Genomic DNA, 12,324 nt, shown 5'->3' on the forward strand with positions numbered 1-12,324 from the left:
CCTCCAAATCTTCCCCATCACCCCTTCCATCCAAAACTTCCCCATCACCCCTTCCCTCAAAAACTTCCCCATCACCCCTCCCCTTCAAAACTTCCCCATCACCCCTTCCCTCCAAAACTTCCCCATCACCCCTTCCCTCCAAAACTTCCCCATCACCCCTTCCCTCAAAAACTTCCCCATCACCCCACCTCCGCAAAGCGTCCTCCCCGCTTCTTCCCCCTTCCAACTTTCACCTTCATCTCCCTCAACCTTCTGCCTCACTCTTCCCCCTCCTCAAATAACACCTCACTGCGCCTCAACCAATCACCATCAAACCTTTTGTCCACCCCATTCTTCCCTTTCTCCAAGCTATTCTGAAATCTCTGACACACCTTCAACAGCTCTCCCTACCTCTTCCTCCTCTTTCACATCTTACCCTACCGCTCCCCCCCCCCCCTGTTCTGTATCCGATGCTCCCCCTTCCTCTTCTTTAACAGTATGGACCTCAAACATCCGGGGCCTCCGCTCAAACTTGACTGATCTCTCCATACAGGTTGCTTCTGACAAACCAGATGTGATCTGCTTAACACAAACTTTCCTCCTTCTTGATGTCTCTGATTCCTTGGTATCTCTCCCAGGTTACTCCCTCCTCCAGTATGATAGACGTGAGCCTCGTCCTGGAGGGGGGGGGGGGGTTGCTATCTTTATAAAAAAACTCTCTTCCTCACTCGCCCTGCACTGCCCTCTCTCCACCTCACCCCCAGGAATACCTTTGGCTACGGCTTCCCCTTCGCTCCCACCTTTTGTTCAAATGAGTGTTGTACCGTCCACCAAACAGTGATGACTCCATCTACATCTCGCTGTCTGATAATATGGACCAACTTCTATCTACCCATCCCAAATCTCTCTTCCTCATATGTAGTTGTTACAGATCGCGGTTTAGATGTTATGATGACCGAGCGGTGGTGTATTTAACCGCGACCTAACAGGATCCCTGACTCACCCGATTCACCCAGAACTTTGGCCGTATCGCACCACAGCTGCCCAATCTGGGAAAAGACTGAAACGACGAAATGCAAGAGGAAAAGGAATAAAACGAATAGACGGACAGAAGAGTAATTTGATTTATTATTTACACAAGCAAAAAGGAGCAATCAAGGTTTATTTACAACACATAAGACGCAGGTGACACAGGGAAAATACTAGCTTACCTACAGACTTAATTAAATACCCAGGGACAGAACAAACAAAACAAACTCACGTATACAAGAAGGGTGGAAAGGCAGGAGGTGGATGGCTGGAGGGAGAGGAAAGGTCCAAGGGGGTCCTGCAGCTCAACCGGCGCGTTTAGCAGCCGCCGTTCCTTTTCGGCCCTGCTCCAAACCGCCGTTCAGGTCCCCTTTGGCTGTTGGGTGTTCTTGCTGCTGCGGCCTCCGTCCGCTGCGTTCCCAGGACTTGTCTGACTCGTTGGTCCAAACCCTCAACTCTTTCTTGGTCCCTCACTCTTTACCACCGACTCCTCACCGCAACCAACGCAACCACTTGACCACCACCTCTACTGACTGACTCTTCACGACTCTCTCTTGACGACCAACTCCCTCTGGCAACCGACTCAGACCAACTCACGAGTCACTTCCGTTTGCGCCTTTTATAGCGCCTCCAGCGATTACGCCGCCGGCGTTTTGGACACGCCCATCGGGGTGCTCACCTCGGCCCTGGTTGGTCGCGCGACCCTCGGGCTCCGCCCTGGATGACGACGGGCGGGCACGCCCCTGCTCCCCTCTGACGAGGTGGAGACACGCCTTTCTTCTCCGACTCAAGCACATGGTCAATGGCGGTTATTGGAGGGGAGGTGATTGGGAATCGAGGGCTCAGCAATGACGAGAGGGGATGTAATATGGAAATGGAGGTTTTGGGGATGGGAAGGAAAGGGGATCTATTCTCTTTCACTGGTGCAATGGAGTACTTCAATTAATGGGAGACACAGCCTTACCCTAAAACACAGAATAAGAGATAACTACCAACAGGGGTATTCTATTACTTGGCTGATGTGTATGCTCGTGGACTAATTATGGGATGCCCTTTCACCTTTACACAGCTCTGGAGGTAGGGGGGTGCAGAATAACCAATAATAATAATAGTACAGCACACAATCAAAAAAATATACAGTCCTCATCTCCGCAACACTGCACCCTCCTCCTCTTAGGCACGTCCCGGGCCTACAACTTTTACTTTTAGTGTGACACGTAGGTGTAGTTCCCTCTACTTTTAACCTGACCCTGAGTGCGACAGTTTTAAAACATAAATAAATGTGTCCCGCTGCTCCATTGCACCCTGCCTAACAGACACGCCCACAGTTAACCGAATCGCGGAATGGTCTTCAAACTATACACTGACGGTGGGGAGCATTATTTACAATGACTCTGCTTTTATTTACAAAACTAACCCAGGACCTGTAATTGTTCTTTCTGGGGGGGAGACAGTCTGCTCTGCATCGACGCACCATTAAAGCACCCAAAAACGCACCAATACACACCCAAGCACCAATCGGTGCAGTCACCATAGTTCATCAGTGTTCCATAAAATCAAAAACCCCTAACCCTGCAGGTGATCTCTTGCTCTTCGGCTCCCTCTGCTGGTTATTATTATTTTCCTGGTGTTGTCATCTTCCCTTGCTGGCGGCCTATTTGCAATAAAAGAATGCACCTAACGTGTCCGTTTTTATTTTATTTATGGCCCACAAGGGCCGACTACGTGTGGTTCACCTGTGGGGCATCGGTGCCCTGTGGCCAAGGTCCGCCAGCAAGATTTCGGGCCCTCATGGCCGGTTCCAGCAGAGGGGCCATGCCCCAACCCATGGGGTCCATAAGTGGTGCTCGGCCACAGACATGTGGTCCATAATGTGGTGCATCGATGCAGACAGCTGGTTCTGGGAATTTCGGGCGCACAATGGCCGACCCACGCACGCTCCCCTCGGCACCCAGTGGCGCACAGGTCATGTGGGAGACAAAAGGGGAAAGACAATTGAGCGAGGGGTAAGGTCACAAGGGTACACATCAAAAAGGCAATGCAAGGCGAAATGCGTACGGAGGGCGAAGTGAGAAAGCTCGTCCCTACCGTACGTCACCCCCCTGTCACCTACCCTACCCTTGCCCTTACCCCATATGTACAAAAATCTACACATTTACAAATTCGTCACGACTGTCACGTCTTCCCCATATTTCCCCTATACCAAATTCGTCTCCACAATCCCTCTACTTCAAAATTTGCCATCACCAAATTCATCATCAATCCTCATAAGGAGGCAGAGATGGAACATCAAAGCACAATGTCACACCCACGTCATGATGCGTCTCACAATCCAAACATTTGCACAGTAAAAAATAATTAAACATGGCATGGTGCGGAGTACCTGTCACCTCAGGTGAGTGGATGCAGATGGTGCGAGGAGACTTCATCCTAACTACTTTCTAAATGACATTAACACACTTTACACTACCCGGGGTCTCTCCCTGCCAATCCATTGGCCAACTTACACTATGGGTTCTAAAAACCAATTCCCATTGACCAAACTGTGGTGCTTCTCAATTTGGGGTCTCACTCCCCCGATTCATCTCCCGGTGCCTCGCACAATTTCTGGGCTGCGACGTGTAGCTCTCCCAGCAGGTCTACCCACCTGCACACCTCCACCACTGCAGTTGCCACCCGAGCTTACCTAGCTCCTCACCCTAACCTAACTAACTGGGGCAGGCCCTCTCCTGGCTCTGTCACCCCATGGTGCCCTCTGGCACTGGGCTACCCGGGTCCGTCCTCCGGATCCTCGGGCCCCATCCACAACTACCGGCTCCCAGAGCCCACCTGCGGCCTCACCTGGCCGACATCCTCACAGTGGTGGAGTGCCCAAACCAACTACACACACTAACAGGCTACACGCCCAGCCATTTCCACAACACTAATGCACCCATCCAAATACCATTCTTTCACCTCGCACCACAGATGCCAATATCCAACCACAATTTACCTGTACCCTCTACCTAACACTTACACGACCCGCCCCGGGTATCCGTAATGGGGGTCCACTCTTCCCCCATTCACACCTTCGCACCATCCACTCCACTCCACAATTTCCACCATACTCACTCCACGACCATCCATTCCAATACTCCATACCATTTATTCCATACAGCCACATACACCTGTTGTTGCACACCTGTGCAATCACCTGGTGCCACCTGCACCCTCCTCCTCTTCCTGGACCAGTTGGTCAACACAACACACATCACCATCACTCACTCATACACTGCTCCACACACCTGTTCAGTTGCACACCTGTGCAATCACACCTGTTCAATCCTCAAACACACGGCATCATCTCATCTAACTACTCCCCTCTGAAACTTGCGCTTCCCAGTCGTCCCTTTAAACTATTGCGCTCCCTCGTCATTATCATCCATACTAAACTACCTGCGTCCCCACTACAGGTATCAGTCACTATCTAACCTTACCGTCACCTAATGTCATCTTCGCTAGATCCCTAACAATATAACCTAACCCACCCGGGCTAGTTTCCACTGCCATACACCCCATAATCTATTGCGCATTTGCCCCACTTGTGAGGGATGGTGGATTTGCCATCCCACCACATCGGGGGTCTCTCACTATAAATTTTGCTCGTCCAAATTCCAACCAATTCAAAAATTTTCCATTTACTGCCAATTCTACCCACTATTATAAATTTCGTATCAAATCACGATCACTATCACTATCACCATCATCATCACAGTCCACTATATCCTAGCCTCGGTGCGTCGTGACATCATTAAACTCGGTTCGTAAAGCCGAGCAATGAATTCGGGTGGTTTGGTTGCCTGCAGGTTGAATCCGTCCGGCTTTCGGTTCAAGGGAGGTGGTTTGGTTGGGCCGAGATTCCACGCACCGTCTCGGCGCGGCACCTTGCGGTCCCGGGCCCGATGGCTCAATCTCCCCTGGTCGGAACCCCGTCCCCACGAGGGGGCACCGTTCCGCTTCCTCCCACTCGCCCTTGAACCGGACCGGTCGCCTGGCCCGACAAGGCCCGGACTCGACCGTGCGGGGCGGGGCCAAGCCCGAATCGGCAACGACGCTTCGAAGAGAAGCGACGCAGCTTCGATCCGCGCCGGGCCCTGCATCCAACAAAGGGCTCCTCGCACCGAGTGCTCGCATCGGCTATCCGTCGCTCTAACCACTAACCCGGTTACCGTCGATGCTTTACTTGCGTGCTTACAAGCATACACTACCCCTTTCACCCTCACAAAACCTGGCGTTCCAACGCCGTCCGTACATTCCACCAACGCTCTCCCTGTTACACACCACACCTCTCGCGCACACTCTTGCGCACACTTTGGTCCACACCTCTCCTCCGTTACGTCCTCCGTAACACTCACCATGGGCGTGCACTCTTGCATCCACCCACTAACGTGCTCACATGGGCTCTCCCACACTCGCGCCATGACCAACTCAGGTGTGCTTCCTCGCACACGTTCCACCACCACCTTACTCTCCGTGTCACACTCCGTACACCCCGACGTGCATTCTCGCTCGCACTCGGTTTCACACTCGCGCTCCGATGTGCCCTCTCGCACCTGCGCCATCACCAACTCACTATTCGTGTCACACTCCGTATACCCCGACGTGCATTCTCGCTCGCACTCGGTTTCACACTCGCGCTCCGATGTGCCCTCTCGCACCTGCGCGATCACCAACTCACTATTCGTGTCACACTCCGTATACCCCGACGTGCATTCTCGCTCGCACTCGGTTTCACACTCGCGCTCCGATGTGCCCTCTCGCACCTGCGCCATCACCAACTCACTATTCGTGTCACACTCCGTACACCCCGACGTGCATTCTCGCTCGCACTCGGTTTCACTCCCACACTTTATAACACACCCACTCGCCGACGCACACTTTTTCGTTACTTCCTCCGTAACACTCACCACACCGCGCTTCCATGTACCCCCTCGCACACGCGCTACGACCGACTCACTCCTGACGGCACACTCGCTCCTCGGCGTGCACTTTTTCCTCACACACCCCATGGTCGGACATTCTCGCACACCTCTTTTTTCGCACACCTGACCTGTCGCACACTTCACCAACGGCCTCTCACGAACACCCGGATCCAAACCAATCCCCAAGGCGACTGAAGCTTTCCTCACATCATATACATTGCCACTCACCTCCGTACCTCGTCTCCGCACCTCCTTTGCCACCTGCAAACTCTTTATTTGGTTAGTGAGCATCACATCATGAGTTGAGCACCGACCTTGTACCAATTCCATTACCTCCTCCTGGATTTCTCTCTTAGTTTCTGTCCGTCTCTTCTTAATTTCACTCACCTCTTCTTCCACTTCCTCTAATTTTTGTTTAACCTCTTTTATTTCTCGGTGCGTCTCCTCAAGTTCGTCCTCTAAGGCTACCGTGACCGTCTCTATGTGCATCCTCACCTCCCGGTCCTTTGTCTCCATTATCTCTGTCACCTCGTCCACCCTCATTGTCAGTTCCTCACGTACCATCTGACATTGCCTCTGTGTCGCTATCAAGTCATTTTTAATTTCTTTTTGTGTCGCCTTTAACCCTCCGAGTACTGCAGTGTTCCTTTGAACCTGCTCCACTAACTTCGTTTGTCCCTCTGTCAGCTGTTCCACCTCCTCCGTCAGATCTTCTATTCCCCCTTGTAACTTTGCCGTATTATTTCTCACCTCTTTCTCCATACGCTTCTCACCTCGCTTTACCTCCTCGCGTAGCCCCGAAACCTCCTCACTTACCCCTCGTCGTATTTCCTCCATCTCTTTTGTAGATGCCACCCTCATCTGTCCCAATTCATCCCTCTGAGCATCCAGTTTGGTTTCTACCCCGATTTTCACCTCCTCTATCTGCTCTCCCATTTGTTTGATTTCCCTGGCAGATTGTTCCCCTATTTCCCGCAATTTGTCCTCCATCCTATTTTCTAACCCCATTAACCCATTTTTCACCCCCTCTAACTGATTCTCCTGGGCAGCCATTCTGTTTTCCACCCCCGTTAACCCATTCTTTACCTCTTTTATCCCGTTGTCTAACCCCTCAAAATTATTGTCTAACTTCCCAAATTTCTTGTCTAACTCCCCGATTTGATTTCCTAGTCGCTCCCCCATTCTGTTTTCCATTCCCTCCATTTCCCTGGCTCTTTTTTCATTGTCGCACTTTGACTGTGCCATGTATTCGCTAAACCGTGCCATGAACTGCTGCATGTTAAAGCCCGCTGATACAGCGGGCTCGGCTACCGCGCGCTCGTGCGAGGCGCCTCTTTGCGCGCCTGAAACCTCGTGCGCGAGAGCGCCATTTTGTGCGTCTGATACACCCTCAACCACCTCATTGCTCTCCTCCCTTTCCTCCACATATATTTCCCCGAGGTCCTGGGTCGATTCTACCCCGTCTATCTCTCCCACCGGCATCCCGTCGCCTTGACCAGCCATGGCGCGATTTCAAAATTCGGGTTTTGTAAAACAAAACAAATTTCGGCCGCTCCAAATTTTGACCAAATTTTTTCCTAGATGTTTTAAAAATTTGGTTCGGGCCCCGAATCTCACTCCCAGACACCAATTGTTACAGATCGCGGTTTAGATGTTATGATGACCGAGCGGTGGTGTATTTAACCGCGACCTAACAGGATCCCTGACTCACCCGATTCACCCAGAACTTTGGCCGTATCGCACCACAGCTGCCCAATCTGGGAAAAGACTGAAACGACGAAATGCAAGAGGAAAAGGAATAAAACGAATAGACGGACAGAAGAGTAATTTGATTTATTATTTACACAAGCAAAAAGGAGCAATCAAGGTTTATTTACAACACATAAGACGCAGGTGACACAGGGAAAATACTAGCTTACCTACAGACTTAATTAAATACCCAGGGACAGAACAAACAAAACAAACTCACGTATACAAGAAGGGTGGAAAGGCAGGAGGTGGATGGCTGGAGGGAGAGGAAAGGTCCAAGGGGGTCCTGCAGCTCAACCGGCGCGTTTAGCAGCCGCCGTTCCTTTTCGGCCCTGCTCCAAACCGCCGTTCAGGCCCCCTTTGGCTGTTGGGTGTTCTTGCTGCTGCGGCCTCCGTCCGCTGCGTTCCCAGGACTTGTCTGACTCGTTGGTCCAAACCCTCAACTCTTTCTTGGTCCCTCACTCTTTACCACCGACTCCTCACCGCAACCAACGCAACCACTTGACCACCACCTCTACTGACTGACTCTTCACGACTCTCTCTTGACGACCAACTCCCTCTGGCAACCGACTCAGACCAACTCACTAGTCACTTCCGTTTGCGCCTTTTATAGCGCCTCCAGCGATTACGCCGCCGGCGTTTTGGACACGCCCATCGGGGTGCTCACCTCGGCCCTGGTTGGTCGCGCGACCCTCGGGCTCCGCCCTGGATGACGACGGGCGGGCACGCCCCTCCTCCCCTCTGACGAGGTGGAGACACGCCTTTCTTCTCCGACTCAAGCACATGGTCAATGGCGGTTATTGGAGGGGAGGTGATTGGGAATCGAGGGCTCAGCAATGACGAGAGGGGATGTAATATGGAAATGGAGGTTTTGGGGATGGGAAGGAAAGGGGATCTATCCTCTTTCACTGGTGCAATGGAGTACTTCAATTAATGGGAGACACAGCCTTACCCTAAAACACAAAATAAGAGATAACTACCAACAGGGGTATTCTATTACTTGGCTGATGTGTATGCTCGTGGACTAATTATGGGATGCCCTTTCACCTTTACACAGCTCCGGAGGTAGGGGGGCGCAGAATAACCAATAATAATAATAGTACAGCACACAATCAAAAAAATATACAGTCCTCATCTCCGCAACATAGTGATTTTAATTGTCACCATGCCAGTTGGCTGGGTGTGGGTACCTCTCACACCAGCCATGGCTCTTCAGCAAAGGACTTCTGCGACTCACTGGGACTGACACAATCTGTCAATTTCCCGACCCGGATCTCAGTCAACGGAGCACCTTCTCTTCTGGACTTGGTTATGACTAACTTCCCTGAAAATGTCTGCTGCTCTTCTTCTGCTCCAATCGGTTCATCTGATCATGTGCTTGTTAAAGTGGACATCTCTCTGACCATTCTCAGAGAGCCTCCTCAGCGTCGAGGAGTCTGGCATTTCAATCAGGCCAACTGGCACGGTCTTCAAGCAGCCATCAATCATCTGGACTGGTCTCCCATCTCTACCGCCTCTGACGTCAACTCATCCTGGGAATTCTTCCAAAGTAAATTGCTCTCTCTCATGCACAGATTTATCCCATCTCGTCTTCAGTTGTCATACCCTTCCTCCCGTCCATGGTACACGGAATCTTGTGGTGAGGCTATTTCCCAGAAACAACTTGCTTTCGTCTCCTGGAAAGCAAATCCAACGGAAGGAAATCTCATTTCCTTTCACAAAGCCCGAAACAAGTGTGTGTCCACCCTCAGGAGAGCCAGGAAACAATATCTCTCGGTTCTCAGGACAGAACTCTCTTATCTGTCTCCCTCTTCTAAATCCTGGTGGCATCTGGTCAAATATGTTTCTGGTGTTTGTTCCCCCTCCATCCCCTCCCTCACCTCAAACGGCCACACGGCTGACTCCGCACGTGAAAAAGCTGAATGCCTCAACTCTGTGTTTGCCTCTAAATCTTGTGTCCCAAACCCATCCCTCTCTGTACCCACCATACCCAGTCGTACCCAGCTGCTCCTGGACTCTGTGTCCTTTCCTCCTGACAAGGTAGAAAAGTTTCTGTCAACCCTCGACTGTGATTCTACAACTGGACCTGACGGCATCAGCCCACGGGTCCTAAAATCCTGTTCTTCCGCTCTTTCACTCCCTCTCTCTGTTCTCTTCACCCTCTCTTTTGCTCAAGGTCATCTGCCATCTGCTTGGAAATCTGCCAACATCACCGCTTTGCACAAAAAAGGTGCAAAAACAGATCCCAGCAACTACAGTCCAATCAGCCTTCTCCCAATTATCAGCAAAGTCATGGAATCCATCATTGCTTCAGATAAGAAATCTTTCCTCTTCTCCAATGGCTTGATCTCTGATCATCAATTTGGTTTCAGACCTGGTCACTCTACTCTGGACATGCTGCTTCAGGTTTCTCAACAATGGATGGAGGTCCTCAATGCCAAACAGGAAATTAGAGCTGTCTCCCGTGACATATCACGTGCCTTCGATACGGTGTGGCACCCCGCTCTGCTCACCAAACTCTCCTCTTATGGTATCCATGGAAATCTCCACGCATGGCTGGCGGACCTCCTCTCTAATCGTAGTCAACGTGTGGCCCTGAATGGGTTTCTCTCATCTCCTCTTCCTGTGCAGGCTGGAGTTTCCCAAGGCAGTGTTCTGGGCCCTGTGCTTTTTCTGGTCTTCATCAATGATCTCTCTGACTCTCTTGAAAATACTTTGCTCTTTGCTGACGACTCTACTCTCTGTCGCTCCATTCTTCATCCCTCAGATCGGCAGTCTGCAGCCTCCTCACTCTCTGCAGACCTGGACAAAATCACAGACTGGGAAAACAAGTGGAACATGTCTTTCAATCCTGACAAATCTCACACTCTTACGATGTATCTCCGAAAAGACCGACTGGACAACCCTCCCATCCACTTTCTGAATAATCCTCTCCAAGAAGTTCTGTCACTCAAGCTTTTGGGTCTCACTATCTGCCATGATCTTTCCTGGGAAAACCACATTTCAAATCTGGCCTCCAAAGCCAGTCGCCGACTGGGCATCCTCCGTCGTTGGAAGTCCTTCCTTGGCACACCTGAGCTCCTCACCACATACAAGGCTTTCATCCGCAGCTCAATGGAATACTGCTCTCCTCTCTGGGCTGGTGCTCCTGCCTCACACCTAGCTCGCCTTCACGCTGTTGAAACCAAAGCATTCAGAATCATTGGAATCTCCCGCGATAAAGCTAACTCCAAGGGCCTCTCACTCACTCACCGCAGGCAGGTTGGTGGTCTTTCCGTCTTCTACCGACTCCTCTCTGGCCTTGCCCCTCAAGCTCTCTCTGGGCTCTGTCCCGCAAATATTCCTACAGGTCGCACAAGATCTGCCTGCAACTCTCTTATGGTTAAACTGCCAAAATCAAGACTCTCTGCTCACCTTCACTCCTTCATTCCTCTTTTCTCCCGCCTCTGGAACAAACTCCCTCACTCTCTTCAATCCCACTCCACCCTCCAAGTCTTTAAAACAGCTGTTCACCACCATCTCTTATCTTCCCCCATCCAAAACCTTTATCTTTTCTACCCCCGCTAATTTCACCCCAATTCCACTTTTTTGAAATACTAACTTCTGTCCAGGAAGTCCTTGGTGTCCTTGTGTTTTATACTTCTCCATCCCTTCCCCCCCCCCCCCCCCTTCCCATGCCTCCTCCCCCCGTGCCCTCTCCCTTCCACACATCTCCCTGCTCTCGGATGTTGTGTTTGTGTGCTTCCCCTTCTCTCCCCATCTTGTCTTCCGCTCCCTCTTTTTGGGTATTTTATTTGTCTGGTTGATTTGTTTGTGAAGTAAATGTTAGCTCTTTCACGAGCCTCGATTCAGTATACAAAAAAAAAAAAAAAAACTGTAAACTCCCTTGTGAAACACATTCCCTGCCCTTGGAGCAGGCCTGGCTTGTATAAGATAAGGGCCTGGGAATGTGACAATAGCTTACTCTCACATTTTAGCCTCAACCTCAGCACTTCCACAGGAAAGGATCTCGACGGGGGCTGTCAAAGCCCATCATTGCCCTTTCCTAAAGTGCACCTCTTTAGCGGAGACTTTCTATTTTTCTGGCTATATAAAGGATTGTGTTTCAGAGTATTTTCAGTGTGGCTCGGACTTGCACTGCTTTACGTGATAAGGCTCTGCATTTCGGTCACGCTCCACAATTGTGTTTGATTGATTCTTATTAAACTACTGTTGCTTCAACTAGCCTCTTCTTTCCTATAAAGTGAATACCGACAATTACACCAAAGAAGCCACCAAGGAATGGTTTTGGGAGAGATTAGCAAAGTCCATCAAATGCTAGCAGTAGATGTACTAAATGTGCACAGAAGCTTGAAAATCCGAAGTCATATTTATTCAACCGACTATGTTGTCATGGATTTTTCCAGCTGTGACTTGGATTTTATAGTCGTCATTGTCGTTGTCATGATTGTTGGATTATTTTATTTCACTTGTTCCTGTTCATGTCATCTAACACATCTAATGATCTAAAAATATATATTATTTGCAGAATAGCCATTTAATTATCCTGCTTTTGTAAAAATAATAATAATAATAATTAAACAACTGCTTGAAAAAGTTGTATTTG

The sequence above is a fragment of the Myxine glutinosa genome, chromosome 10 (genome assembly GCF_964187855.1).
Source record: "Myxine glutinosa chromosome 10, kmMyxGlut1.1, whole genome shotgun sequence".
Taxonomy (NCBI): domain Eukaryota; kingdom Metazoa; phylum Chordata; class Myxini; order Myxiniformes; family Myxinidae; genus Myxine; species Myxine glutinosa.